Genomic DNA, 27,509 nt, shown 5'->3' on the forward strand with positions numbered 1-27,509 from the left:
GCCAGTGTGAGTAGATGGGTCCCATGTTCTTAAGTTTTGAAGTCCCAGTGGCTACTTTCTCTGAAGTAGCATGTTCCTGAGAGGGTCATCAAAAGTCCCCTCTCTAGCCTGTGCACTTTGACTACATGACCTGCCATTTCCACATTTTTGCAAAAGTGAGAAAGTATGAAAGCTGAGTGCCAGCCTGCCTTTCAGGCTCTCCTTCCTGCCTTCCCGCCTATTTCCTCTGCCTCCTTTGCTGCTCTGGCCAGTTGAGTGCTTGGGGTGCCACATCGCTACTTCAATGGCTAATCTTGGCTCTGTGCTCTTGGGGTCAGCATGCGAAGATTCCCTAAAAGTGTAGGGCCAAGAGCTATGTGAGAAATTGTTTGCTGCATAGAAAATGATCAGTCTTCTCTGTATTTTAGTAAATGCCCAAATCAGTGGTTTACTTAAATTTTATGTCTTCACCTTTGATTTGGTAAGGTAATCATGTGGCTCAAAACTCAAAGGGTGCAGGGCCCGGCGGCATGGCCTAGCGGCTAAAGTCCTCGCCTTGAACGCCACGGGATCGCATATGGGCGCCGGTTCTAATCCCGGCAGCTCCACTTCCCATCTAGCTCCCTGCTTGTGGCCTGGGAAAGCAGTCGAGGATGGCCCAAAGCTTTGGGACCCTGCACTCGTGTGGGAGACCTGGAAGAGGTTCCTGGTTCCCGGCTTCGGATCGGCGTGCACCGGCCCGTTGTGTCTCACTTGGGGAGTGAAACATCGGATGGAAGATCTTCCTCTCTGTCTCTCCTCCTCTCTGTATATCCGGCTTTCCAATAATAATAATAAATCTTTAAAAAAAAAAAAACTCAAAGGGTGCAAATGCTGTGATAAAAAATTCTTCCTCACACCTGGCCCCTGTTTTACCCTGCTTCTCTTGCCTGTTTCCTCTGGAGCTATTCATGAACATTTAAATAAACAGCCATGTGTTGTTTCCTCCCTGTTTTTATACAGAAATAGTTTAGTTTACTTTTTCTATTCAACAATATCTTGGAGTATCATTCTTTATCAGTTCATAAAGAGCTTCATGGGAGACATTTTTGTTTTTAATAATTATAGGATGACTCAGGTGGAAGCTTTTGGGAAAATGCTTGCATTGACCTATGTTTAGAAATGACAGTGTTGCAATTAATTACACTTATTACTAGGCATAATGTATTGTTTAAATAAAGGCAGTATCTGTTGTGTCTGTGAAGTGATTACTGATGGCTTTTTAGAGCTAGTATGACTCACAAGACATCTTTGATGTTAAGTTTGGAATGACTGTGTCATTAGTTCTGATTAAGTCTGTGTGATTCAAAATGCTAGTTTAGAATCTATTAGGCTAGAAGAAGCCATGTGACTAGTCTCCTTGGCTGCAATGTCTCCCCTCTACTGTGTCAAAGTACCAGGTACAAGGATTATGTAGAGTGTGCCATGGCCACCAGGAGCTTTGGACTCTAGAGAGGCACAAATGCTGTCACCTTTCAACTGTAAAAAACAGAAATAAAAAGCTCAGCTGTTTGTATTTTCCCTACTGAATCCTGCTGACAAGTTGGAAATGCTTCCAGACCTAGGTGGCCAGCTGGTTGGGCCATAGCCTTTTCGTGAACGTGTTCCTGGTAGAACTCTCCTTGAAGACCTGTGGGGGAGATGGGATGGATACAAGGGCAGCTCCATCTTGAGTATTTGCCAGTGTAGCCTTTTTGCTGCTTGTGGGAGAGCCAGGCTATTTATAGGAGACTAAAGCTTGTTCCTTGCCCTCTAGACCCTTTAGAGCCAGCTGAAGACAGCCAGAGATCCTGAGTACTGGAAGGTCCATGGTGCCTGTTTTCTCTTCTCTCCCTCCTCTCTGCAATAAGAATGCAAAAGAAAAATAGCTGTAGATTGTAGAATAAATCTACTGTCAGATACCAAACTGACTAAGTTGTAATCAAGACATTTTTTGGAGACCCATGCAGTTTTTGCCTAAGGACAAATTGAGTTTCTGTTGTGTGATTGCGTATTGAGCATTTGTGCTTCTATGGAACTGCCTTCTCAGGATTTGGGTAGCAGGAATTGTCTTACAATGTAAGGAATTCAGAAGTTAAAAAGAAGACTTTCTTTGGTTTATTTAAAAATATCTTTATCTAAACTAAGTATAAAAATAGCACTGAAATTCTCCTTCAAGAAATACACTTTCTTTTTGAGTACTCTGTGATGAAATCAGTCTTAATTTCTGTTCAACTAGTGTGTGAAAACACACAGTGAGTGTTTATTAGTCCCCAAAGGAGGCAAGACAGATGGAACCCAGAATGGAATTGGCTTTATGATTAATTGAATCCTCAAAGAGTTGAATAGAGTTAGAGCTGACTCGGCCTGATCAGTGCTTTGAGATGCTGGTGCTGTCCTGAGCTGGGAGAGGAAGGGTCACCATGGCCCAGATTTATCCTCTATTAAAACAGATTGGATATATGCACCAGACAGTTCCCATTTTTAAACCATTGATGCAGGATAATAGGAATGGAAACAAACAAGATTAGGACTAGATTACAGGTATTTATATACGTTGCCTTCTAAATCAGCATCCATGATTTGTTCTGAGGGTGCGTTATCATTAGAGTGCATTGTGGAGGTTTGGAAATGCATCTGGAGGCACATAGCAAGGAGGGGAAGAGGGTGGATGGCGGCAGTGCCGAGAGCTGCTTAGAGTTGGGAGCTACTACAGCTCCAGAGTGCCATTCTATCTTTTGGACAGAAGTCTTCCAGAGAGAATTTTAATTTTGCTCTTTTTTCTCTCCAGCATGGATGCATAATGCATGGGTTTGAAATGACTGCCTCTTCTCCATTGTGAGCAATAGATGTGTTCTTTTTTAATGTTTGAATCAAACGGTCACCTAAGGCAGCTGCTGTCTGTGGGAACCCTGTAATCTAGGGAGAGGGAAAAGAGAGGGCTGGTATTGTGGGGAACTAAAGTCATGTTCGTGATCAGGTCCATTAGGGTCGTGGGTACCCTAATGCCTGGCCAGGGCTGGGATGGTTCCTCTACTACAAAACACCATCTGTGGAGCCAGAGAGCTCAAGATTTGCTAATGGCCACACTTCCCATACCAGGGGCTAAAGAAGAACACCAGGTTCTCTCTGACCCTCCACTAGCATCTGTCCCTAGCCCTGGCCATGGATGGGGTATAACTCTGATGAGGTCCTACACTGGACACTGTTGGGTCCATAGGCACTGATGTTGAAGTCATCGTCTAGTTCTGGGGGACTTAAACTTTAAAGTCCTTCAGGGTAAAAGCAAGAGGACAGATAGCCAGGGATCTTTCTGGTTTGAGAAGTGTACCATTTTTGCTTCCCTTTCTGAGTGGTCTTCCAGGTTCTGGTGTCTATGCCAGGTCCCTGGAGGCAAGGTGGATGAAGGCCAGAGAAGCCTCATTTGAAAAGTGAACTCTGCGCTGCTTTTCCTTTTCAAGCTCCTGTGTGTCAGTCATGCTCCAGGCAGCTTATTTGCATGGGAGTCAGCCAGCAGGAATGCAGCTTAAAGTCTACTTGCATTTTTCTATGGGAGGTATTTTCCTGCTGTATTGCTAACCAGGCAAGTCAAAGAGACTGATTAGGGGGTCTCCCTTTTCCCTAGATGGAAACCAGTGCAGCTGAGCATCTCAAAAAGGGGCAAAAAGACAAAAACACTCCCTTGATGGCATTTCCCAACTCTGATGCTCTCCAAATGGAACATACTTGAAAGACCCTGTCCCCGTGAGGAGGTGAAGGTTCTTAGACCCACATCACAGTTGGTGGAACCAAGGCTCATCTGTATACTCTCAGGCCAGAACTTGGTCTCCTCTTCTTTCCACCTTCCCTCTGCTGGTTCTGCCATGACAGTGGCCCCTATCAACTGCTCTGGCCATTGTTTCCAGTGTCACCCTTGTGTCAGAAACAGAGGAATTTAATTTGTCTGTTTTGCTGGTGTCCCCATTGTGAAGCATGGCACGAAGAAGTGTCTGATCTACACTTTGTTCTTGTTAGGAACCTCTTCTATTTTCCCTGATCAGGCTCAGCTGGATCCTTTTCCACATCCTGGACTGGGCTCCCAAGAGCATGTGATGTGGAGGTTTTCCTTCCTGCTTTGGTCTGGGTGTGAGGGCACAGGAGGGAGGATGGAAGTTCTGTTCAAGCTATGTGATTTCCTGGAGCTCAGGGACCTTGAGAATGATGGGAGAGGAAAGTCAGCCTTGCTTAAGACAAGTATCGCTTGGCATCCAGGATCTGAGCTGCCTGCATTGTGCATTGATCATGCCTTTCATCTGATCTTGCACTGTTTCTGTGGGAGTCGTGGAAATATAGCTGTTCTGCCCCATTTCAAGAGGATACACTAGACACCTAACCCTGCTGATTATGTATGGGGGATCTTACTCAGTGTCTTCCTTTGTCTTTCATTTTCCACGTTGGTTAGAACCTGTCCTCTGAGTCTAGGGAACAACCTAGCCACTTTTGTTAATCACCCATTATAGCCCAGTGTGATTGGCAGCTTTTGATTTTAGTCTCTAGGTTGACACGCTGCTTGGGCTATTCTGTGTCTTCCCACTCTCCCCCCAACACACACCCGCCCCAATGCTCTGTCCAGTGTGCAGATCTGTGCAGGTACAAATCAGAGAGAGAGCTGGCATATCTGTTCCCAGCAGTTGAAATTTGTGACCTTCATGTGGTTAAATGTGTTTCAGGAAGAAGAAAGTCAGCTAGGCTTGTATCTCAGAGTCTGTTTGGGCATCGCTGTCGTTTGAGTATCACTGTCGTCTACACTCACAATTTCTGCCAGGCCTCCCTGTTTCTCTTCTGTTGGGAACAAGGTTCTCTCGGTGACTGAGTGGACGGACAACCTCTTGCGGGGGGAGGACTGAAACCTAGGAGACATGTTTGGCTAAGATAGGTAGTTGTAGGACATGCATTTGTTTGGACAGTCATCTCCCATATAGAATGAGAATGGACATACCTTAGCCCTCCTGCTCTCTCTGTGGAATCCTGTGGTCCCTGGACTACTAAGAAAATGTTATTTTTATGATAAGCAGGAATAGAACTTGTAAGCCCAGAAGTGGCCACAGCCAAGGGAATCCCACCTACAAGGATGCTTTGTAGAGTGGTGCCACCATCCCATGGGTCGTTCATTTGAAGGTGATCTTGTCTGCTAAATAATCCCTGAAGAATCACGCTGGGAAAATCCTATAGGCAGCAGAGACACCATCCAAGGGTACAGAGGTCCCAAAAGCTTAGTCATGCACAGTAATGTTGGACAAACCCCTTGGCATCTCATGCCCTTACCTAGAAGTAGGGAAAGTACTCCTCTACCTCCAGGGCCATAACGAGACAGATGAGATTGTCCCTATGAAATGCTCTGATTGTCTTGGAAGAAGAATGTTGTATCTCTGCCAGTTGTTGTTATTAATAGTGACACTTGAAAATCGATTGGGCAGCACTCTGAGGAGTTGCATATGCTGTCCACGCCTGTGTTGTTTCCCAGTTTGTTCTCACCTTTACCTAATGAAGGGGGTGTGGATGCTGCCTGCCCTGCATACCTTGCTGGTGGTTGGGAGGATTAATCTCACAGTAATGAGCCTAACGGGGCTCCTGAGCTGGACAAATGCATGTGGCAGCTGTGCTTATTGCCCGTGGCCAAGGCGCACAGGAAAGCCAGCTCATCAGACAAATGTTTAGTGAGTTTCAACCCTGCTATGCTCCTCGGTGACAGAGAGATGCATTTGGCGTGGTTACTGCCCTCAAAGTGTTTGATATATAGAACTAGTCTTGAAGAATGCTTAGAAATAAGAGTATGTGGCACTACCAGGCACTAAGCTGAAAGATTCACTACATTTGCTCCTTGAATCTGACCAAATCAGTATTATAATGTAAGTACAATGCTTATTTCCATTTTATGTGTGAGAAGCAGACTTGGGGAGGCTAAGTCCTTGCCCAGGTTCACAGAGCTGGACTGTTAGAGCCAAGATGTAAAACCCAATCATGGGGACTTGAAAGTCAAGCTCTTAGCCACTGTGCCTGCTAAGTGGTGAAGGCAGAGAGTGAGAGAGAAGGGATCTTTCTTCCAGAACTGGGGGAAGAATTTTGGACATCGGAACAAAACTCAAACTGCACCCCTTGCTTACCACTAGGCTGCAAACAATTTGGGTTCCTGTTGTTTCTTCTACCCTTGAGTCAGAATCAGTCTAATTCTTGGCTTTTATTTCAATTTGCTGCAGTCAGAACCATCCTTGGGAGAAAAATCCTGAGGTATGTGTGTCAGGAGTGAGCAGTGGATAAGAACTTGTGGTGTCTCTGTAGTCCTGCCAAATGACCCTGTCAGACTCTGCCATGAAGAAAGGACCCTCTTCCCAGGAAAGTGGTCTGTGATTTATACCCTCCTCTTTGAAGGCGTTGGGTTGCAGTGCTGCTGTAGCCAAATTCTCCAGTAAAGTTCTTCATTAACCTGCCCCCTGATCCCCAAGGGCTCTGTTGAGGATCATTGAGAATCAGAGTTTGCTCTGAGGCCTGAGAGCTTCTCAGTGCCCATTTTGGTTTGTGGCCCTGGCCCATGTACTTTTTTTTTTTTTTTACTTTTTTTTTATTAATTATTATGCATTATGTGACAGTTTCATAGGCTCTGGGAATCCCCCCACCCCTCCCCACGCCCCTCCCCCCTGGTGGATTCCTCCACCTTGGTGCAGTATTACAGTTCAAATTCAATCAAGATTCTTTCCTTGCAAACATATACCAAACATAGAGTCCAGCTACTTATTGTCCAGATGGGTTGAACAGTTTCTTGGGGAGACCATTTCTGGTCCAAAGTTAGAGCTGGTAGAATATCATCCCAGTCAATTAAGAGTCCCAATATAACATTAACAGCAATTTGTAACATTATGGAATTGACATGGTTTTGAGTAACCAGTATGTTAAAAAAAAAAACAAAACAAGTTCTTAACCACAACCTATGATTTGCTCATTGATATTTCAATTTTAGTTTGTATACAGGACCGGCTGCTATATACCTTAAAATGGCTATAAGGTACCATTCAGCTGTCTCGTGTCTATTTCATTTTAGTATTTAGCCATTTGTTGTGTTGAAGTATAATTTTGCTGATCTTGGCAGATTTTAGGATAATCTAGACTGGCTTGTAACTCTAACAAGACATTTGGTGCAGAACAATTAAGGTGCAGAACATTTTTTTTGGGGGGGGGGGTGTGCAGGAAAGTCCCCAACACCACGGTGAAGAGTGATTAATCTTCGTGTCCTACCCAGCGAGGCATGAGCAAATCCATGCCAGCTCTTTCCTGTCAGATTCCAAGCTCTACTTTTTGTTGTTTGTCTATTTATTTTAGGTTTTTTTAGTTTGTATGATTATTTGTTTGCTATGAGGGGTTTTCGGAGCGATCCTGATGGTCATTGCAAGGGAGGGTGGGGGTCCAGAGGTGGAGCCAGGCTCGGACCAGAGAAAGCTCTCCTCTCTGGTCCCGAAGGACGTTCATTGTTCTTCTGTTTCTGCGGACCGCTCAGGGCTTCTGGTTGTCTTTCCGATGACGTTGGTTTCTGTACGGTAGTATTTGGACTTCTTCCATCCCCAGCGGAAGCTCCGGTTGGGGGTGGGTGACCTCAGAGTACTCGGCCTCCGAGGGCATCCAATTCCCTGTGGCCTCCTTGGCAGTTGGGATATAGTCCTTGTTGCTCGTATTAATAGTTTGTGGTGAAGGTCTGGGAGTCTTCATGGTTGTGGCCCATGTACTTTTCACCAGCATTCTCTTTGCTACTGGAGAAGGGACCCAGTATAAACCCCTGTGATATGAACATGAAGCTGCCATGATGGTATTTGGTTTACTCCGCTGTGGGTAGAGCCTGCTTGTTGTCACCAAGCACTGAAGAGGGACTCTGCCACGGGGGAGAGGGTCAAGCACAGTATTTTTAGCAAGCAATTCTTTATCATTTATTCAGCCAATTCAAAAATAGATACCACTCGTTCTTTCTAATTGGCACCATTTGTCATCCTCTGTCCTTGCTTTTCACACACTGAACTGTTCATGAATATTTATTTACTCTCCCCGAGGCAATGCCATATATGTGTGTGTGCACGCACACACGCATGTGCCTCTGAAGTTCACTGTATCCTTTGTCCTTTCCTATCACAGAAAGTGACATCGTAGAACATGAGGTGTGGAAGGGCAGAGACACTTTCTTGTCTTTGAATGCTTTTCTTTGATGCTGAAGATGAGTTCCCACCCCTCATTTCTAGACCCCTCCCTGCCATTTAGGTTACCTCTGCCCCTGCCCTGGCACTCAGACTGTCTCTCTACCTTTTCAGATATCCACCAACCTTGAGCTCCCCTAGTGTACCTCCAGCTTCCTTGCTGGCTTGTGTGTAGGAGTCAAGTAGGAGTCAAGTTTCCTGTAGGAGTCAAGTTCAGGATCCCTCAGGGTTTCTTTAAGTATGCACCCTGGCCTGCAGGTTCAGCTCTTCAGATGTTTTTGCTGCTGCTGTTAATTAACAAAATCTCCCTGAGGGCAATAAACAGCCAAGTTTCACCTTTTTTTCTCTTAGTGAAACTTCTACCTGCAATTAGCATGTGGCACAAGTCCCCACTTAGGATGCCCAGGCTCTTATTGTGGTGCCTAGTTTAAGTCCCAGCTATTCCATTTCTGATGCAGCTTCTTGTTTTTTTTTTGTTTTTGTTTTTGTTTTTTGATTTATTTTATTTTTATTACAAAGTCAGATATACTGAGAGGAGGAAAGATAGAGAGGAAGTGGAGCTGCCGGGATTAGAACCAGTGGCCATATGGGATCAAGGCAGGGACCTTAGCCACTAGGCCACGCTGCCGAGCCCAGCTTCTTGTTAATATACCTGGTGTCATCAGATGATGGCTTACGTACTTGGGTTTGTGCCACTCCTGGAAGAGTTCCTACCTACTGGCTTCAGCCTGGAGCAGGCCTGGCTATTGTGGACATTTGGGGAGTAAACCAGCAGATAGAAGAGGTATGTGCATAATGTGTATGTACACATGTGTCTATGTTTAATCTCCCTCTTTTTGTGCCTATTAATTAATTAAATTTGGGGGTATAACCCAGTTAGAAAGTGGGTGAAATACAAATGGACAGCCATCCAGTGATACTATGAGAAAGCACTTTCTATTTTCTAGGATGGCCATTAGAGAGCCAGAGCCTCATATACTACTAGTGGGAGTGTCAAATGATCCACTCACTTAAAAATGCTGTATTAGTTCCCCAAACTATTACAGAGTTTATATGCAACCCAGAAATTCCTCTCTTCAATGTTTGCCAGAGAAGTGAGGGCATATTCCACATGTACCTGAGTATGTAGCATTGTTCATGATAGCAAAAGAGAAAAAGGAACCCAGGTGTCCATTATATGATAACCAGGTTAATATAATGTGTATTAATATTTATCCAGTGGTGAATTATTGAACAGTAAAGCAAATAAAACATGGATGTATGCTACCCACAGATGAAATATTTGCAAATGCTGAGTGACAGAAGCTAGTCACAAGTGACTACATGTTGTATTATTCCATTTGTATAAAATAGAATACACAAATCTATACAGCAAGAAAATAGATTGTTGGTTGCCTAGTGCTGGGTTTGAAGGCACATGGGATAACTGGCAAGTGACTGCTAAGAGATAGGAGATTTTTGAGAGGAAAGCCAGAGATGAAAATGTTTCTTAAATTATGGTAAGCAGCCAGAGTTGTAAGTTAGAGGATTAAACCACAGCCTGCAACACTGACATCTTATATTGGAATGTTGATTTGAGTTCTAATTGCTCTACTTTAGATCTAGCTTCCTGCTAATGTGTTTGGTGTGATAATGGGTGTGTGTGTAGAGATGGTGCCAGCTGCATGTGTTTCTCCATGGACGTAGCTGCCTTCATCATAACAGGCTCAGGGCAATGTTTGGGTTCTCTCTAGTCATGGTCCCCTGGCTGTAAGATGCCACCTCCACCAGCTAGCAGCATCCTCACTCCCTTCCTCTGTGAAAAAATGCTATCTCCAGAGTAGGCTACATGGGGTGCTATATATTAAAGTCCCACATACTAGTGGGAGTGTTGAAAGAAGCTTTCTTCTGGCTCCAGGTAGCTCTGATGAGGGTGTGATGTGATTTGGTAGAACGTGTATGACTTGGATTTGAATCTGGAGTTTGCTACTGGATAGCTCTAGAACCTTGGGCAAATTTATTAAATCTGTTTCCTCATCTGTAAAGTGGGAGGATAGCAACACCTGCCAGGGTTGGTTCTTGTGGAAATTAAATGTATTAATACACATCAGGGATTAGAAAGTGGCAGTAGGCAGCTCCCAGGGGAAGTTGACTGCTGCTCTCATCCTGTTTGTGTTCATCCTGATATTTTCTCAAAGGATTGGCACAGGGTGGAAGGGCATGGAAAGGTGGAGGATGGCAGTGAGTTATTGGAATTTTGCTTGCTCTGCAGATTCTTTTTTTTAAAAACAAGATTTATTTATTTTTATTGCAAAGTGAGATATACAGAGAGGAGAGACAGAGAGGAAGATCTTCCGTCTGATGATTCACTCTCCAAGTGACTGCAAAGGCCGGTGCTGCGCCAATCCGAAGCCGGGAGCCTGGAACCTCTTCCAGGTCTCCCGTGCGGGTGCAGGGTCCCAAAGCTTTGGGTTGGCCTCAACTGCTTTCCCAGGCCACAAGCAGGGAGCTGGATGGAAAGTGGAGCTGCCGGGATTAGAACCAGCGCCCATATGGGATCCCGGGGCGTTCAAGGCGAGGACTTTAGCCGCTGGGCCATGCCGCTGGGCCCCGCTCTGCAGATTCTTTAAAATTTCATATAACTGTTTCCTCTGACTGTATCAGTAAAGCATGTTCAATGAAATCTTTTCTTTTCCTTTTTAAGGATTTATTTATTTTTATTCAAAAGGTAGATATGCAGAGAGAAGGAGATACAGAGACAAAGATCTTTTATTTGGTGGTTCACTCCCCAGGTGACTGCAATGAGCTGATCTGAAGCCAGGAGCCAGGAACGTTTACAGGTCTCTCAAATGGGTGCAGGGTCCCAAGGCTTTGGGCTGTCCTTAACTGCTTTCCCAGGCCACAGGTAGGGAGCTGGAAGGGAAGTGGAGCAGCCAGGATTAGAACCAGCACCTATATGGGATCCTGAGCATATAAGGCAGGGATTTTAGCCACCATGCCAGCCCTGTAAACTTTTTCAAGCATTAAAGTAATGTGTAAGATAGAAGTTGAAATGATGTCAAAGGAATGTAGATTGGCTGCAGAGAACAACATGATGTATTTTCTTCACTCATACGACGAATGTTTATTGAAGGTGTGCTGGGTGTTTCCTCTGAGGGTTCCTTCCAGTGAGGGAGATAAAGTAACAAGATCATCGATCCCATACTAGACCCTCAGTAAGTGCGCAGTAATGGTGGGTTATTACTGTCATATTACTGGAAGCAGAAGTGTGGGTGGTAATATTTACTGAAAGCACTTTGTTAACTAGAGAACTGGACAGTGAAGGTTAGTGTATTCTCTTACATGCTTTTCTGGGTGTCAGGGTCCTTGCCAGACCTTTTGATGCCCTGGTACCAAATTCAGTTCTCCTGTGGATTCCTCAATGGCAGGTAGTAATGCTGGGGTGCATCTCGCTCCGTTTCCTTCTTGTCTAGCTCATTAACTGTACAAAAATTTAGTTTTCACCTTTAGAGGGTTAAAACCACCATGATCCTTTGTTATTTGTCACAGTTTCAGGGTCAGGAATTTGGAAGTGAAAAACTGTTGTCTGCAGCTGGGGCTGGAGGCTTTGCTTCCACTTCACATGCCAGCTGCTGGTGAGACACCTCAGTTCTTGCCAGGGTGAACCTGTGTGGGGCTGTTCAGACACCCCATATCTTCCTCCTGAGGAAACCAAGATAGCAAGCTCCAGGGGTCTCTGTGACTGACCCCAGAATTCAGCCCTGACAACTCCCCTTCAGTCTTTTGGTCACAATTGTTATGGGAGGTGACTCTTCAAAGGCATTATTACAAGAAGATGAACAACGGGGAGCTGGCTGCTTTGAAACTGGCTCCCATTCCTGGTGTGCAAAGGCTGTGTCGTAGGTGCTGTGGCTGCACTATGCCTTCCCACACTGCTCATACAACGTGTGGCTGCCCAGCTTGAGGATTGCCTCCTGGCTGAAGAGGTGGCTCAGCACAGGGAGCACAGTGTATGATCGAGCTCTAGATGAAGCAACTAATGGAAGATTACACACTTTTGGCTGTCTGCCGACAGCTTGAGCATCCAGCCTCAACTGAACCCTCTATTCCTGCAGGCTTCTGGTTAACCTTGCTGAGGAGGGGCCATTTGGGTTACATTGAAATCCAGTCATTTCAACAAGAGGATGAATAGAATTATACTAAACAAAAGTGAGGATGGGGTGTGCTATGTTTTGCTTGACAGTTCAACGTGTTCTGCAAGGAAGATGCTTCCTTTCAAAGAGGGAGAGAAAACTTGGTGGTGGAAGAGCTCTTTTAGTTAACAGTCTGGCACTATGCATTCTTGGGCAAGTTGCTTAGCCCCTTTCACCCTCCTTCCCCCAAGCCATGGCTTAGGGGAGAGGGAGAAGGAGAGGACAGACAAAGCAGAACTCTCACGAGGACTAAAGGAGCTAATGTATGGGTGGTGTATTATATGTGCCTAGTGCAGACAGGGCAAGTGATGAGGAAATGCAGTGAGAGCTGTCACCAGGGCTGATGTTTACTGAGACTGAGAGTGGGACAATGACTTAGCAAGCCACACGAAGGAAGTGTGGCCTGGAAACAAGCTCGCCTTCCCTCTTCCAGCATTCATATTTTCCATTCTAACTGCTATTCCATGTGATACATGAGCTACAAATAGAAGTTTGGGCAACTCCCAATTATCCCTAGTGTGAATAATTCACTCTGAGATAATCTGTGTGCCTGGCTGGCTTCCCGAATCAGTTGAGTAGATTATCCTCCTGTTTCAGTTATTCAACAGTACAATTAATTGGGAGCTGGCATTAGAATGTGAAGGCCGCAAGGTCATCTCATGGTGTTCCTAGCTGCTCAGTCCTGCCTGTGGTAATGTTGATGAAGGACATGTAGGCAGTAACACTGAGCCCAAGAGAAGAGAGGTGGCAACAGGCCCGATGGGAAAAGACGATGACCCTGGCATGAGGAGCATGGAGGCCAGGCTGCTCTGCAGGGCCAGAGAGCCAGGAAACCACAGACTAAAAAGGCTGCCTTCCCTGTCCCCTGGGCCAGAGGAATACCACTTGTTGAAGCCAGCTTCGGGCCTCTCTGAGGAGTTCTTCTGTGGTGATTCTGCAATGTGAGATCTTACTGGCATCTTTCATAGCAGGACGGTCCTTCCTTCTTCCCTTCCATTTGCACCTCATTTGGTGTTGAGGGACTGTGTTGTGAAACCAGAGGGATGGCAGGTTTGCATTGGCCGCAACTTGGTTGTGAACCATTGACCTAAAGGTGAAACATGGCAAGATTTGTGAGTGCTCTTTTGCTTCATTTGTATTTTAATTCAAATTTTGCAGATGGCAATATATGAGAAAAGGGACTTTCCTTACCAGTTGGCTCCCTTCTGTGCTGCTTGTGTTTTTGTTTGTTTCCTTTTTCTTGTTTTTTTTTTTTTTTCACTCTGAATTTATTTTGCATTTAAAATATCTACCAGTCACCACATAGAAGTTCCTACTGGGATCCACTTGGCTCTGCTTAATCTCTTGGACTGCCTCTGGGCGGTGGTGCGCAGTAGCCAGATGTGCCTTACACAGCCTTTCATTGGCGTCTATTCTGAAACAAACCCGGTGATCTGTCCAGGTCCCTTTTGCCAGAGGGCTGAGTAGACATGACTCCAGAATGTGATGGCCAGGCTGGTCGCAGAGTTGTACTGCTCTGCTGTGGCTAGACAAACCCTTTTGCACACCTCGCCCACACCCTGTCCTGAGGCCACCATCTTTCTTTCTACACTTGACTCTTGTTTCCAAGAGGACTCAGGGATAGTTTATCCTGAATGGACTGAACCTCAGGTTACCCTTAAAAGGACCTACCTAGTCCTCTCTCTGCCATTGAGGAAAAGAATTAAACTCTCCATTCTGTTTTGATGTATTCAGCTTGCCAAGTTTGTTAGTTTTAAAAGGATAAAAAGGTTAATTGCTTTTTGAATGGTTGCTTGTACATTGATTAGTTTGTGGCTCAGGAAGCATTGTTTGAGCTCAGTTTGGAATTCTTAGCAGTAGAGGTACAATCTAGGTTTTGGCTGGTTATGGACTCTAGCCTGTGCTTAGAAAGGAGCAAGGAACAGTGGGAGGCAGGAGCCTTCTTGTCTCTGGAGCTCATAGCAGCAGTAGCAGCAGATTGTGCATGGGGAGAGCAGGAGTAGAGCCAGCTCAGAAAGCTCCAGGCCAGAGGGCCCCATCCGCAGACAAGCTGCTTTCAGCCTGGCTCCAGATTCTTACATCTGGACCCAGCATGGCTACATTGAACCACACCTTCCAAACATGGCTCCAGGTACCAGGCATAGCCAGAGCATTTAACTCTTCCATATGGGAGCTGAGCAACACTTCTAGGGAAGGCCTCAGCGGGCAGGTAGGTGGTGGCAGAGAGAAACTAGTCTGTAGATGTTGGCTAGCTGGCATCAAGGTGAGCGGCAAAGTAGACTGAACCATTAGTAAAGTGCAGAGTTCAGGGGCAGCAGCCTAATAATGCTCCTACTACATGAGGCTTCTGAGGGGATCCCTGGCCTCCTCACCCCAACTGGCTCTGGAACAAAGAGGCCTCCTAAGGGTGTCTCAGCTTTCACAAGCAGCCCAACAGCTCATTCTGGGCTCTTGGAGTTGTCTGTGTAACCTGAAAGAGGTCTAAATTTCCAGAAATCCTTGAGAAAGGAAGCTCTAGCTGAAGTCTTATGGCAGAGTTAGAGATGTATGCAGTGAACCGTGGAATGGCAGAAGAAGGCCAGAGACCTTTCTCCTTTCAGGCCAGGTTGCAGAGGGAGCCCCTACTATGAGCTGCTTATGCTAGTCCCTAAGTATAGCTGTGGCTTTTGTGGCCACGGTGGATTTTTCTACTTAGATGAGTGAAATACCCAGCTCCCAAGCTCTACCTTGTGGAACTTCTGGTATTAATGGGTGAAACTCTGGGCCATTACTGCCCTTGGCACCCTATCAAAGGTACAGAGGTTTCCAGGGTATAGTTTTTTCTCCATGGCTGATTCTTTGGGATGGACATTTAAGTTATGTTATGAAAGCTCCACAGTAAGCTGGCTGCTCCAGGTGTGGAGGGCTGCTTGCCGTACCGAAGGACTGCATGTACCTAAGGTTTGATGTCTACTAGGTCCTATGCCTGCGCTCTGGCAACAGGTTTGTGGGGATGGACTGCTCTAAAAGGGACAGCAACGGTGTGTTAGATTGCTTATGTCTTATGAGTGTATCAGATTGCTATAGTCAAACCAGATTTCTGCAATCACAACCCTAGACAAACTGTGACAGATCTGGCCTCATATCCAGGCTAGTCCCCACCAGCTAATTATTATCCAATACTTTGACTTAAGATGGCATGAAACAGTGTGGTAAGCTCTTGATTTCTGTTGCTTTGGTCCCTCCTTTTTAAACAGCTCTTCCTTTCCATTGAATATGTCTTCACCACCACCACATGGTCCAGTGAGGTGTTGTTCTTTGTGCCCTGCCAGTTCCCTTACCAGTTAGGGTTGGCCATAAGACAGAGACTAGTCCATTCATAGTATCACTGCTTCTAAATATTGGTCCAAGAATGGGCATGTAACACAGGCAGGACCAATCAAAGTCCTTCCATGGAATTCTTTGCCACTTGGTAAGGAGCATTTCCCCTTCTGCTAGGGTTGGTGAGTACAGGAGCTGCCAGTGGCCATCAGACTCATTCCTGCATAGAGAAAGCAGACTGATCCAGAGAGGGAAGCCAAGGTAGAGCAGCTGCCTGAGGGCAGGCCCTTGCATGTTTCTTGAGCCAGCTCAGCTTGTTCATTTGTCATCTGTCTCCATGATGGAACCCCACTGACTCTCTTTACTTATATGAATCACTTAAAGACAGAATCCTGACTAGTACAAAATGACTTCCAGCCAGTTTCTTTTTTTCTCAGTAGCTGATGCCCTGTCCAGAAAGACCCATCCTTAGCACACTACTCTGCCTGACACTGTGCTGTGCACACACTGGTGCTTGCTAGCTTCACATCTAAGTAGCAAGTACATACTTACCACATGCTGCTGCTGTGATTTGGATACAGTTAAGTGTGAACCCCAAAGGTCCATGTGCTGGAAGCTTTGTCTCCAGGATGATGGCGTGGAGATAGGAAAATCTTGAAGGGGTGGGGCTTGATGCAGAGTATTCAGGTCATGGAAACAATGCCTTCAGTTGGTGTTAACATACTTATAAGACCCCCAACCCTATGACTATTGGAGGCCATTGTTTCGGTGCTTACAATGCTGACATGCTATATTGAAGCACCTATTTAATTTTATTATTTTGATTTTTCTTCTATTTTATTTTTAATATTATTTATGTAGTTGAAAAGGATGCCCGTGTAGGTCTCTAGATAGGGTGAGGGAGGGTCCAGGTGTAGAGGTGAGTGGGTGAGATAAATGTTTCAGTTCTCTCTTTTTTTTTCTTCCTCCCATGTTTGGTTGGGGTTGGTGGGGTGAAGGGAGTCTGCTCCTTGCAGTTTACTATATCAACACCTGGGTATGGACACAGTTATTTCAATGTTGCATTGTAGACCCCAGTGTGGGGAAAAATGTTCTGAGGGTGCTCCTTGAGTAGTTTTGATAGTTTTGAGATGTTGTCAGCTTTGTTGCACCAGGGTTAAGAAAATCTAAGGTTTATTGGCTGATAGGTCTACTTTGGTGTATCCACAGACCTAGACATTTGCTGCCAAACCTGGCCAGGAGTGTTGTTTAACCTGTTCAGTTTCCCATCTTATTTTTTTTAATATCTATTTATTTTCATTGAAAAGGCAGATTTACAGAGGGAAGGAGAGGCAGAGATATGTTCCCACTGGTTCACTCCCTTAAATGGCCATGATGGTGAAAGCTGAGCTGAGCTGATCCAAAGCCAGGAGCCAAAAGCTTCTTCCAGGTCTCCCACATCCATGCAGGGTCCCAAGGCTTTGAGTAATTCTCCACCACTTTTCCAGGCCATAAGCAAAGAGCTGGAAGAGAAATGAAGCAGCTGGGACATGAATTGATGCCCATATGGCATCCCAGTGCTTGAAGATTTAGTATTAGCCGGTTGATCCTACATGCCAGCTCTTTCCATCTTTTGATGGCTAAGATGAAATGGCTATCATTTCTTTTGTGTGCATCTGGGTATATTCTCTATTGCATGGATGTCAGCAACTGAGGAGGCCCAGTCCTGATACTTGTACTCCAAGGTTAGACAACATTAATTTGTGATTTTCCCTGAGGTTTGAGTCCCGTAGTCTAGTTGTTGAGTCCTCCATGAAGCCTCACCTGGGGAGTCCTCAAACTTGACTTGTGTGTGCTGTCATCTGAACCAGCCAACACACGTACCAATGGATGCAGCTGCTTGGTCATTTCCACTCCTAGCCCTGTCTCACACAAACCAGCAGATGCTGCAGCATAGCACAGCCCATCCCACATCCTGTTCAGCTCTCATGCACACCCACAAGTACTGTAGCTTCACTCAATCTGGCCTACCGCCAGACCCGGCCCACACTCATGCCAAAAGGTGCTGGAGCCTTATCCAGCCTGGCCCTCCTCATGCCTTGGCTCTTGTGGAATATCAATTCTTGAGTCCTAGCTATTCCACTTCTTCTGATTCAGATTTCTACTAATATACCTGGGAAGGCAGTGAACAGTGGCCAAAGTAACTGGGCCCCTGCCATTCACATGGGAGAGCTCGGTGGAGTTTCCTGGTGCAGTTCTCTATGTTTTAGATAGAATTGTGTCTCTCTGATCTCTGTTGCTCTTCCTTTCAAATAAGAAAAAAAAAATCTTAAATAATAAAACAACACAAAATGGGAGACCCTGATCAGCATGGACTACTAATTCCATGTTGTTACCAACAGAGCAAGCCTGTCCACTGAATCTCTCTGGCCGTATCCTGTCATGGGAGTCTGCCTTCAACAAGTGTTCCTATGCTGATATCTATGCAGTGTTGCAATGTAGCCAGAATGCCTTCACTGGAGCCAAGCTGAAACTGGTGTCAGGATCTTGAATCTCGAGAACTGTGGGTTAAATAAGCCTTTTTCTTTGCAAAGTACTAAGTTGCAGGTATTTTAGCAACAGAAAAAAAAAAAAAAAACTGAGAAAGCCGCTATCCTTTGGTGAAAGAGCGAACCTGACATCTGTGCATGCATTTTTGGTCTTCCTTCTCTGCCTGTGCTTCTACTAAGATAAATCTGTCTGTCTGACTTTGATGAGGGCTCACCCACCACACTAGTGTGTAGGGGAGTTTATCAGTCTACCCCAGGCTGCCATCTTCCAGATGTAGGCTGGAGACTGTGCTCGCACAACCTAGCACTGTTTGCAGCCTCAGGTCTGACATCTCCTTCTGAAATCAGGCTGTCCCCTGGTGCCCAGCTTGAGCTGGTGTTGAATTAATTGTGTCTAAAACATCAAGGCTGTATTGAAGGTTCCTTGCCTACTGCTTATTTCCCAGGCTGCTTGTGCCAGCTGCAGGGCCCTCATGAGGCTGTTAGGTGTCTCTCAGTGGCAGATTCATTGTTCCATATTTTTATTTAATTACTTACTTTTACAGCTCTTAGAATAAATCTAATTATCCATCTGTTATGCTACATTATGCCACTGCAGTTCATGCAATTCTTTCTCATTGTATGGTATTTGTCAACTTGACCTTGCCCTCTTCCAACGTTCTTGCTCCTCTGTGTGGCTCTGTGCCACTTTTCAGCAGATTCCTGGCACTAGCTGATCTCTTCAAACTACCAGGCAGAGCTGGTTGAGTGGCTTGTAGCTGGAGCAGTGGTGACTGGAGCTTAGAGTACTATAGGAAGAGGGTGGTAGCTGAGGAGCCACCTCTGAGGCCTTGCTGATCTTTAGGTCTGGAAAGTTGGATTGATATTGGAGTGGCAGAGAAGAAGACAGAAAGACTGTGGTCAGGGCAAAGTCAGGCTGAAGAGAGTTGACACTAGCCACCTGTGGACTTATTGACCCTCCTGGCAAATTGGTGCCCTTGCTTGATATTGATCTTGGATGTGTCAGAGGCAAACACTGCCTGTTGGAAATGATGTCAAGAACCATGTGTGGAGGTCCATGGCCCTCAAATCTTTTTTTTCTGCTCCTACTACTGCCTGAAATGTCAGATGTCATTGGGAAATAATTTCTTGGCTTTACACATCTGTTCTTCCTCTATGTGTTGAATGTTATCCTGGAAGTAGTCCCCCAGGGCCCACTGAGCACCTTTGCTGTACCTTTTGTCAAGCCGGCAGGGAATACATTGCGGTGGGGTCACCTGAGGGAATTGTCAAGGAAACTACCCTGGAGAGAAGGGGTGAGAAGACATAGTTGAGGACACTGGCAGGGACCAGCAGTCCAGGCCAGGTGTCCCAGCAGGGAAAGAGCAGAGCCAGCCTCATCTTTTCAGGCAGCTCCTGCATGGGCCACAAGGCACAAGTCCTCAAGGACTTGGTGGCTTCTCTGAGGAAACATTTTGTTCAGGTCAACATTTGTTGACAGGTTTGTAGAGAACATGTGCTCAGGAATGCAGAGCAGGGGCCCTAGGAGGATCAAGTGGCCAGCAAGTGTTCATCTAAGGAAATAGAGATTGGGGTACAGCTTGTGGGTTAGGGACTAGCCAGCCAAAGACAGGGCTGAGGGGCAGAGGACTGCGGAAGGGTATCCCAGCAGAGGTGGCAGAGGGCACTGATGTCTGTGTGTAGGGTGATAACCATCCCCCTACCCACCCATCCACTGTCATTACTGATCTTCACCCACCACACTTCTAGCAATTTCCTGAGCCAAGGTACAGAGCAGCCATTCTTGCAGCATCCATGACATGCAGCCTTGAGGCCAGGGCAGGATCCATATGTATTGAGCAGATACTTTGGTCACAGCCACACTCTCTGCCACATCCTCTGAGGGGTCCATGGAACCCACAGCAGAGTCTACCCCACCCAGCTAAAGCCTCTGGCCAAAGCCCACATTAAATCTTCCAGCTTGGATGTGGGTCCAGGCTCAAGCTTGTTATAGCCCAGTGGCCAGTCCCTTCATTTGCCTGCAGGCATCAAAGACTACAGAATACCCACAGGCTATCTTCCTTAATGATCACATGCCTGCCTGGCTGCATGGGCTCTGTGGCTGAGCACTTCCCACCACAGCCTCTGGTGGCTTTGAATGAGTGTCCCCTCATGCGACCAAGCCGGAATCAGTGACTAATTGCTAACATTCTTCCTTCAAGGCTGTTTATATGGGCTGGCATGCTGAAGGTGGGGAGAGTGGGCGCTAGGTCTGGGTGGGGTGTAGGAGACACTGCCATTCCCTGCTATTGCCATCGTTAGATGGAGGCCCGTGTGGCACTGATGTCTGTACTTTGTCTTTTATTCTTGCATTTTTTCTGTCGTGTCGGCATTTGGCTCTTTGAACATCTAACATCCCTTTTATGTTTCTCATCTCCCACAGAAGATTGTTGTATTTTGTCCCCCACCGAAACTGCATTTTCCTCTTGTCAGATTTCTCACTTTCTTCTTGATTGTATTTTGATCAGTGTGACTGTGTATGTCTGGGTTTTATAGGGAGCTTTTCATCTTCCTGGCAGTGGCCCTCAATGGCCTGGGTCTTCTTGTAAAAAGCTGGGTCTTCCACAGGTCTCTGAGGGGGCCTATCCTGGTGAGGTCAAGAGAGGGAGCAGCTTGTCACAGGGCTAGTCCAGTGGTTCCTAAGCTTTGGCATACTTCAGACACACTCAGGAGACTAGTTAAAATGCAGAGGGCCAGGTGTCTTCCCTGAACGTCCTGATTGGATATGGCTGGGCTGCGACCTGAAGATGTGCATTTCCAGATATCCCCCAGGGATGAGAGTGTTCTGAAGAATTTGTGGGAAAATACAGTTCAAAGATAATGTGGTAGGCTGGCGCAGTGATGTTACAAGCTAATCCTCTGCCCTTTAGTGCTGGCATCCCATATAGGTGCCAGTATGGCCTGGGAAAGCAGCAGGGGATGGCCCAAGTCCTTGGGATCCAGCACCTATGTGGAACACCCAGAGGAGGCTCCTGGCTCCTGACCTTTTTTTGAAGAATATATATATTTAATTGGAAAGGCAGATTTACAGAGAGAAGGAGACAGTGAAAGATCTTCCATCTGCTGGTTCACTAAGTGGCTGCAATGGCAAGAGCTTGAGTTGATCTGAAGCCAGGAGCTTGTTCTGGATCTCCCACTGGAGTGCAGGGCCTAGGCATTGGGCTAACCTCCACTGCTTTCCCAGGCCACAAGCAGAGAGCTAGATGGGAAGTGGAGCAGCTGGGATATGAACCTGCTCCCATATGAGATGCCGGCACATGTAAACTCAGGATTAGCCACTAGGCTGTCGTACCAGCTCTGGCTCCTGAGTTTGGATCAGCTCAGCTCAGGCTCTTGTGGCCATTTGTGGGGGTGAACCAACAGATGAAAGACCTTCTCTTCCCCCTTCTTCTGTGCCTTTTAATGAAAAATAATTACATCTTTTTAAAAAATGAGGAAGTTAATGTGGTGGTGGTGGGCTTTGGCTCAGTGGTTAAGACACTGCTAGGGACACCCACATCCCATGCTGGAGGACCTAACTTTGAGTCCCAGCGCTGCTCCTAACTCCAGCTTCCTGCTAAAACACACCCTGGGAGGCAGCAGATGAGCGCTCAAGTACTTGATCCCTGCCACTCATTCAGTTCCAGACTCCTGACTTCAGTCTGGCCCAGCCCCAGCTTTTACAGGCCTTTGAAAAGTGAATTAGCAGCTGGAAGATCTCTTTTAGCCTTTATTCACTCACAGATGAATGAATAAAGTTTTCATGAACTTTTTGAAACCCTGCATGTTGTCGGTGCTGCCGGCCCATGGCTCAGACTTTGAAAACCACATCCTTAGCAGTTCCTCCTTCACCCCAGTCCTAGGGTAAGCAAGGAAAGAAGCGGGGGCCAAATTTCTTCTTCTCCACCCTGGGTTCGGCTCAGTAAAGCCCAGTGATGGGAGTGTGGGCAGTTACACCACCATGTTAGACAGTCCCATGATGGTTGTACTTGCCAGTGTCATTTGATACCACAGATCCTTTGGTTAAGCAGCAAAGCGTCTTGTCAAATGATTGCAGTAAAGCTTAGGTCATCTAAGAACCCCTCTGGCCATCCCAGCTCATAGCTTTTGGTTCCCAAAGGCACCAAGGTCTCTGGGCTCCTATTTTAGAATTTTTGTGACTATGCCACTTACACACTTGTAGCCCTGGGGGAAATGAGTTAGCTTTCTGTGATTTAGTTTATCTGTGGAGTGGGGGGTGATAATGTCTGCCTCCTAGGTTTGTCCTAAGGATTACATGTGTTAACATTTGAAGAACACTTGAGAGCCTATTTAAAGGTAGCTTTCCAGAAGCCATTCTTCTGGTGAATATGAGGGACTGCCCTTGTTTCTGTTAGTGTCACAAGGAACATGGGGCAGTGTACCATTTCCCTAGCAAGCAGAATGACTGAGATGTCAAAATGAGGCTCAGTCACTTCGGAAAACCCATTCTGTCCTTGGCCCGCTCTGAGGGAGATGACATTTATATTCAGGAATCAAAGGTGAAGCAGCTGCTGACAGTGGGCCCGGAGAGGCTCTGGGAGAATGTGGCGGCTGGCGTGTGTGGTCTCCTGCACAGGGGCTGCTGCAGTCAAGGACCTCCCTGTGCTGAGCTCTGTAGAGACCCACAGAAGATCAGTTAGGAGGACGATGAACCTGGTTGTCTCTACAGTTGCTTGTCCCTTCCTGTCTTTCCTCCACCTCAGATTAAAGTGTTTCCAGAAGCAGCTAGGGGTGTTTCTGATCATGCTTATGGTGTGGAACCTATTGTACAAGGTGCTGGTACAGTTGGTTTTTCATTTCATCCTCCCAGCAACCTTATAGAAGCACCCTCACTTGACAGATGAGGAAACTTGAGCAAGGATAGGTTAATTTACTTACCTCAAGGTCATGCATGAGGAAAGGAGGTGTAGGATTCTGACCCAGATCTGTCAGACCCCAGAGCCCAGGTCTTTTCCACTGTTGAGCTGCTGTAATGTTTCCCCCCTGGGGTGCCATCTTCTCTCTCTGCAGGTGTCTAGCCTTGGCCTGATCCCAGGATCACTTGTTCCTCAGCTTGGGTCCAGGTCTGAGAACCATGGATGTGTTATATAAACCTTTGTATCTTACAGAAACGCTACCACAAGTCCTTAGATGGGAAAATCATGTGTTCTGTTTGTTTTTTGTCCCAGTACAGTAATTAACAGTGGCCCCTTTCTCTCCTAACAGTGTCCCAGTGTGGAGAATAAATTACGTGGTCACTGTGCCTACATGTGACTACTATTCCTTCCAACCTTGGGGCAATGGTGCTTTAATAGCGGACTCTGAAAGAATTGTCTAAATCTGTAAAAAAATGAATTCCAGATGGTGAAGCTTTAAGCACTTTTATGGCCTACTGGGCAAGAAAACCAAAGTTTCTTGCTCAGCAGCCCCACAGCCCTCCCAGAAAAAGCTGTTTCCACAAGCTGACTTTAGAGCTGCAGGGTCATCAGGCCTGTACAGTTGGGAGGGCAGGAATCCTGCTGTGTGGCTCATGTGAGCATCCAACAGAAAAGGCCAGGGAGGTGGAAGAAGAGTGCAAAGCTATTGCTTCTCCAGCTCCCCAGGCAGGAGCCAGCCTTGCCAGCAGTTGAGTCTTCTAAAACTCCAGCCTTCTGGTAGCAGCAAGCTCACTGGGGTTAACCCTTGGCAGATAACCCCTCTCAACTCTGCAGGGACCTCAGCTCTCCAGTGGTTTCTTGTTCAGAGCTTTGCTGACTTCAGGCCCTGCTCCACTATACTGCATAAGGGCCTGTGTTTAGGTGTAGACCCAGGTCTGTTCAGCCAGGGTGTGTGCAGCCCATTCCAGGCTGTGTCTTTGCCCCATTTGTAGGCAGCTGAAAATGGCTGTGCATATGTCAGTTCACACTTGAACTGGTTTAATGTTTTTTCTTTTAAGTTGCAATCTGAAATTCAGCCAGACAGACTTTAACGAGCACTAAATCGTCAAGCCTTTTGTTTTCCTCGCTGTTCAAGCCATGGAGATTTCATGTTTGATTTGGCAACAATTGCCGAATCTTAAACAAACCATTTACATTTTGACATTAACTATTTTGTGAGTGTAACTTTTTCTTTGGCATTAGGGTGCTTCCAGCAGAACCAGAGTTAAAAAGGCCCACAGAAGGTGATTCTTAACACTTTTTTCGTGGGGGAGGGGACTGCGTTTTTGTCTGACTTAAGTTAGGGAATGCATTCAGAATTTTAGTCTTTCTGCTCCCATCTTTTTACTTGCGATCTTGCCATGTCCATCCTTCCTGACCAAACATCTCTTGCAGCAGCCCATATAACTAGAAGTCTCTGTCCAACTCTGTAGGTTCTCAGTTTTATCTGATGGAGGAAGTAACAGTTTTTATCCTCACTCTGACCTTACAAGGCTTGGCTGAGCACCCAGTATGTGCTGGTCTCCATCAGTATTTGCTGACCAACTGACTAAACCAAGAGCTTCAGATAGTGTGTTCACAGACAGAGTAGCCTGTCATTCTACCCCATAAAGCTGTCAGCAATTGAGACTTTGCTCCAGTGCATCAGCAGAATGGGATGTCATAGCTTTCCCCTTATATCCCATTCAAGCATCTGTGATTTGGGCCCAAGGGTGTCAGGCAAAGTCAGGCCTTCCAGCTGTGCTCCTGTGCTCTGGAGGGAGACACAATGAGCCCTGAGCCTAGCTGGGAGTCAGCACATACCCTCAACCCAAGTCCCTCCTTTTGACACCATGAGAGAAGTGGCTGGGGGCAGGAAGTCTGAGCCAGGGATTTGGGGAGACATTTGACAGTGACAATGAGAAGTGGGCTGGCCAAGGAGGCCATGTTGACCTGCCCTATGGAAAACCAGCAGCTGGGGTGTTCCACTTGCTTCTTAGAACTATAACTAATTGTTCATAAAGATCTTTCCAAAGACCAATGATGCGAAATATTTGGATGGCTTACCATATTGTTCACCATATTTAAACTGTCAGAAACCTTAAATATCTGAGCAGAACCTCAGCAAACAAAGGATATTTTGGGGACTTGTTATGTATGTTGCACAGCAGAGAAATTTGTAGTCTATACGACTTCCAAATCCTGTAAATGAAGCATTTCAGTGTTGTCATTCTCAGCTATAGACCATCCCACGATCACTGCCTTTTCTTTGCTGTTGAGAGATGCCTCATTCATCAACATTTCTGTGGTTGTGTGGCAACTGCAACTGTTTGATTCAATTGGCTCTGACTAAGGAGATGATGCTTCCCACTATGTGGTTCATTGCATTTGTCAAGTTTATTAGAGAACGCAGAGGGCAAGGATGAAGAGGTCAGAAGGAATGCCACTGAATTCCCAGCATACAACTCAGAAGTCCTGAGAGCATGATCTGGGTGATGGAGAAAGGTTGTGGCAGAACCACACAGGCCTACTGCCAAGTCTATAGCTCTAGCTTAAAGTGGGAATTAGCCACCGAGTGACATCCCTGGAGTCCCAGACCTGTGGGATCCAGCCCACGCCCAACCCCTATCCCCCGTCCCTGTGTTCTATAATGAAATTGTAAGTCTCAGTGTGCAAGAAATCTCCCATACGTTTTAGCCTACATTTTCTTCTGCTTAACCTTATTACTACACCTTGTCTCCCTCAGACTGCCTGAGACAATTACTTGGAGACATTACTTGAATAATTATAGGCCGCAGATAATTCTCTTTAGTTGTCTCTCTTCCCATTCCCTACCCTGTAGTCTCTCTTTAGCCAGTTCTAATTAGCTTCTTTGATCCTTCCTTCCAGCCTCTCTCTCTTGCTTGTTAATTACATTTCTCCCCCATGAATTCTTTCTGTTCTGGATTTGTCTATCCAACCAAAGGAGCTGAGGATGGGGATCCAGGGGCCACATGATGTGAGACAGTGCGTTCTTCTGTGCCCTCTATCATGGTCATCTCCTACCATTTCTTTTTGTTGTTCTTGGTGGTGGTGATAGTGATATTAAGGGTTTATTTATTTAAAAGTACAGAGTGAGTAAAAGAAAGAAATCTATTGGTTCACTCCCCAGATGGTCACCAAACCTAGGCCTGGCATAGATGTGCACTGTGTTCCCCACCTTGTAGAAGAGGCTGTCTGAATTGAAATGACGGAACTGGCAGGAGTATACTGGAGCAGCACTGACTGGGGTGGCCAGCCCAGCAGCTGGAGAGCTCCGTTTGCAAGAAAACAGGTTATGATAAATCCTTGACTTGAGTTATTCTTCACCTATTTTCTGACAGTTGTATCTCTCAGAATGTTAAAGAAGCAATGAATCATACACTGGGCAGCAAGGGTTTGTTTGAGGAAGTTGAACTTTTAGGAATCATAGCAGATTTTGGAGAAGTCGAGGGGAATGCAAAACTCTGTGCCTTGGAGTTTAGGAAAAGCAGAATTCAGAGCATTCAGGGAAAAGTAGAATTGATGTCTAAACAACATTTTCAAAAGGATGGATGCCTCATAGTCTACAAACTGAAATGTGTTTGGTGGAGTCATGAGTGATTACTGCAGGGAACAGGGAAGGGGGCACCTAAAGGGACCAGAGGCAATGTGGGAACCAGGTGAGGAGGGGAACGGCAGCCTTAGAGGACACTGCCAGGAACACCAGATACGGGAGATCTGGGACAACAGAACTGAAACGTTAGTGGTCACAGAGAGGAATAGACAGGAAAGCTTCAGGCCACCTGCCTCAGTCAGGTGACTCAGTGGAGCAGGTGAAAGGTGGCTTTTCTGTCCTTGATGCTTCCGTGGTGTTGCCTCTGCCTCCCCTTTAAAAGAGACCAAATTCCTTCTGGAATGAATAAACCAAGCACAGTTAACAGGAATTGAGACTAAAAGCATGAAGAAGACATGAGCTACTTATGTCTTAGCAGTGAATTAGGGCCTAAGAAATCACATGCATAGTGAAAACCTACAGTAGTCATTTCTGGGACCTGTGTGTGCCCAGGTCTCTGCCAAGTCTCTGCCATTCTGGGAGTTCAGAGGGGGAACAACGAGACAAGATGATGAGCAGCTTTGAATTTCAAAATAACAGAGTAAGTTTTGCAGGTGTGATTTACAGGTATTTCTGAAGAGAAGAGGTGATTCAGAGCTCACATGAATTTTGTAAAAACAAGTTTTTTTTTTTAAAGATTTATTTTTATTGCAAAGTCAGATATACAGAGAGAGGAGGAGAGACAGAGAGGAAGATCTTCCGTCTGATGATTCACTCCCCAAGTGAACCGCAACGGGCCGATGCGCGCCGGTCCAATGCCAGGAGCCTGGAAC

At 46.1% G+C, this 27,509-nt stretch overlaps 1 protein-coding gene and 1 long non-coding RNA gene across 2 annotated transcripts in view; both read left to right on the forward strand.

The window, feature by feature from the left end:
• The window catches only part of SIL1 (SIL1 nucleotide exchange factor), a 234,699-nt gene that overhangs the window by 199,091 nt on the left and 8,099 nt on the right, over positions 1-27,509 (forward strand). The window lies entirely within an intron of this gene.
• Positions 18,138-26,461, forward strand: LOC131482595 (uncharacterized). Its single transcript, XR_009247141.1, has 3 exons — positions 18,138-18,254; positions 19,437-19,672; positions 26,330-26,461. It is a non-coding gene; the product is annotated as an uncharacterized LOC131482595 (long non-coding RNA).

This window comes from Ochotona princeps, chromosome 19 (assembly GCF_030435755.1).
Source record: "Ochotona princeps isolate mOchPri1 chromosome 19, mOchPri1.hap1, whole genome shotgun sequence".
NCBI lineage: Eukaryota > Metazoa > Chordata > Mammalia > Lagomorpha > Ochotonidae > Ochotona > Ochotona princeps.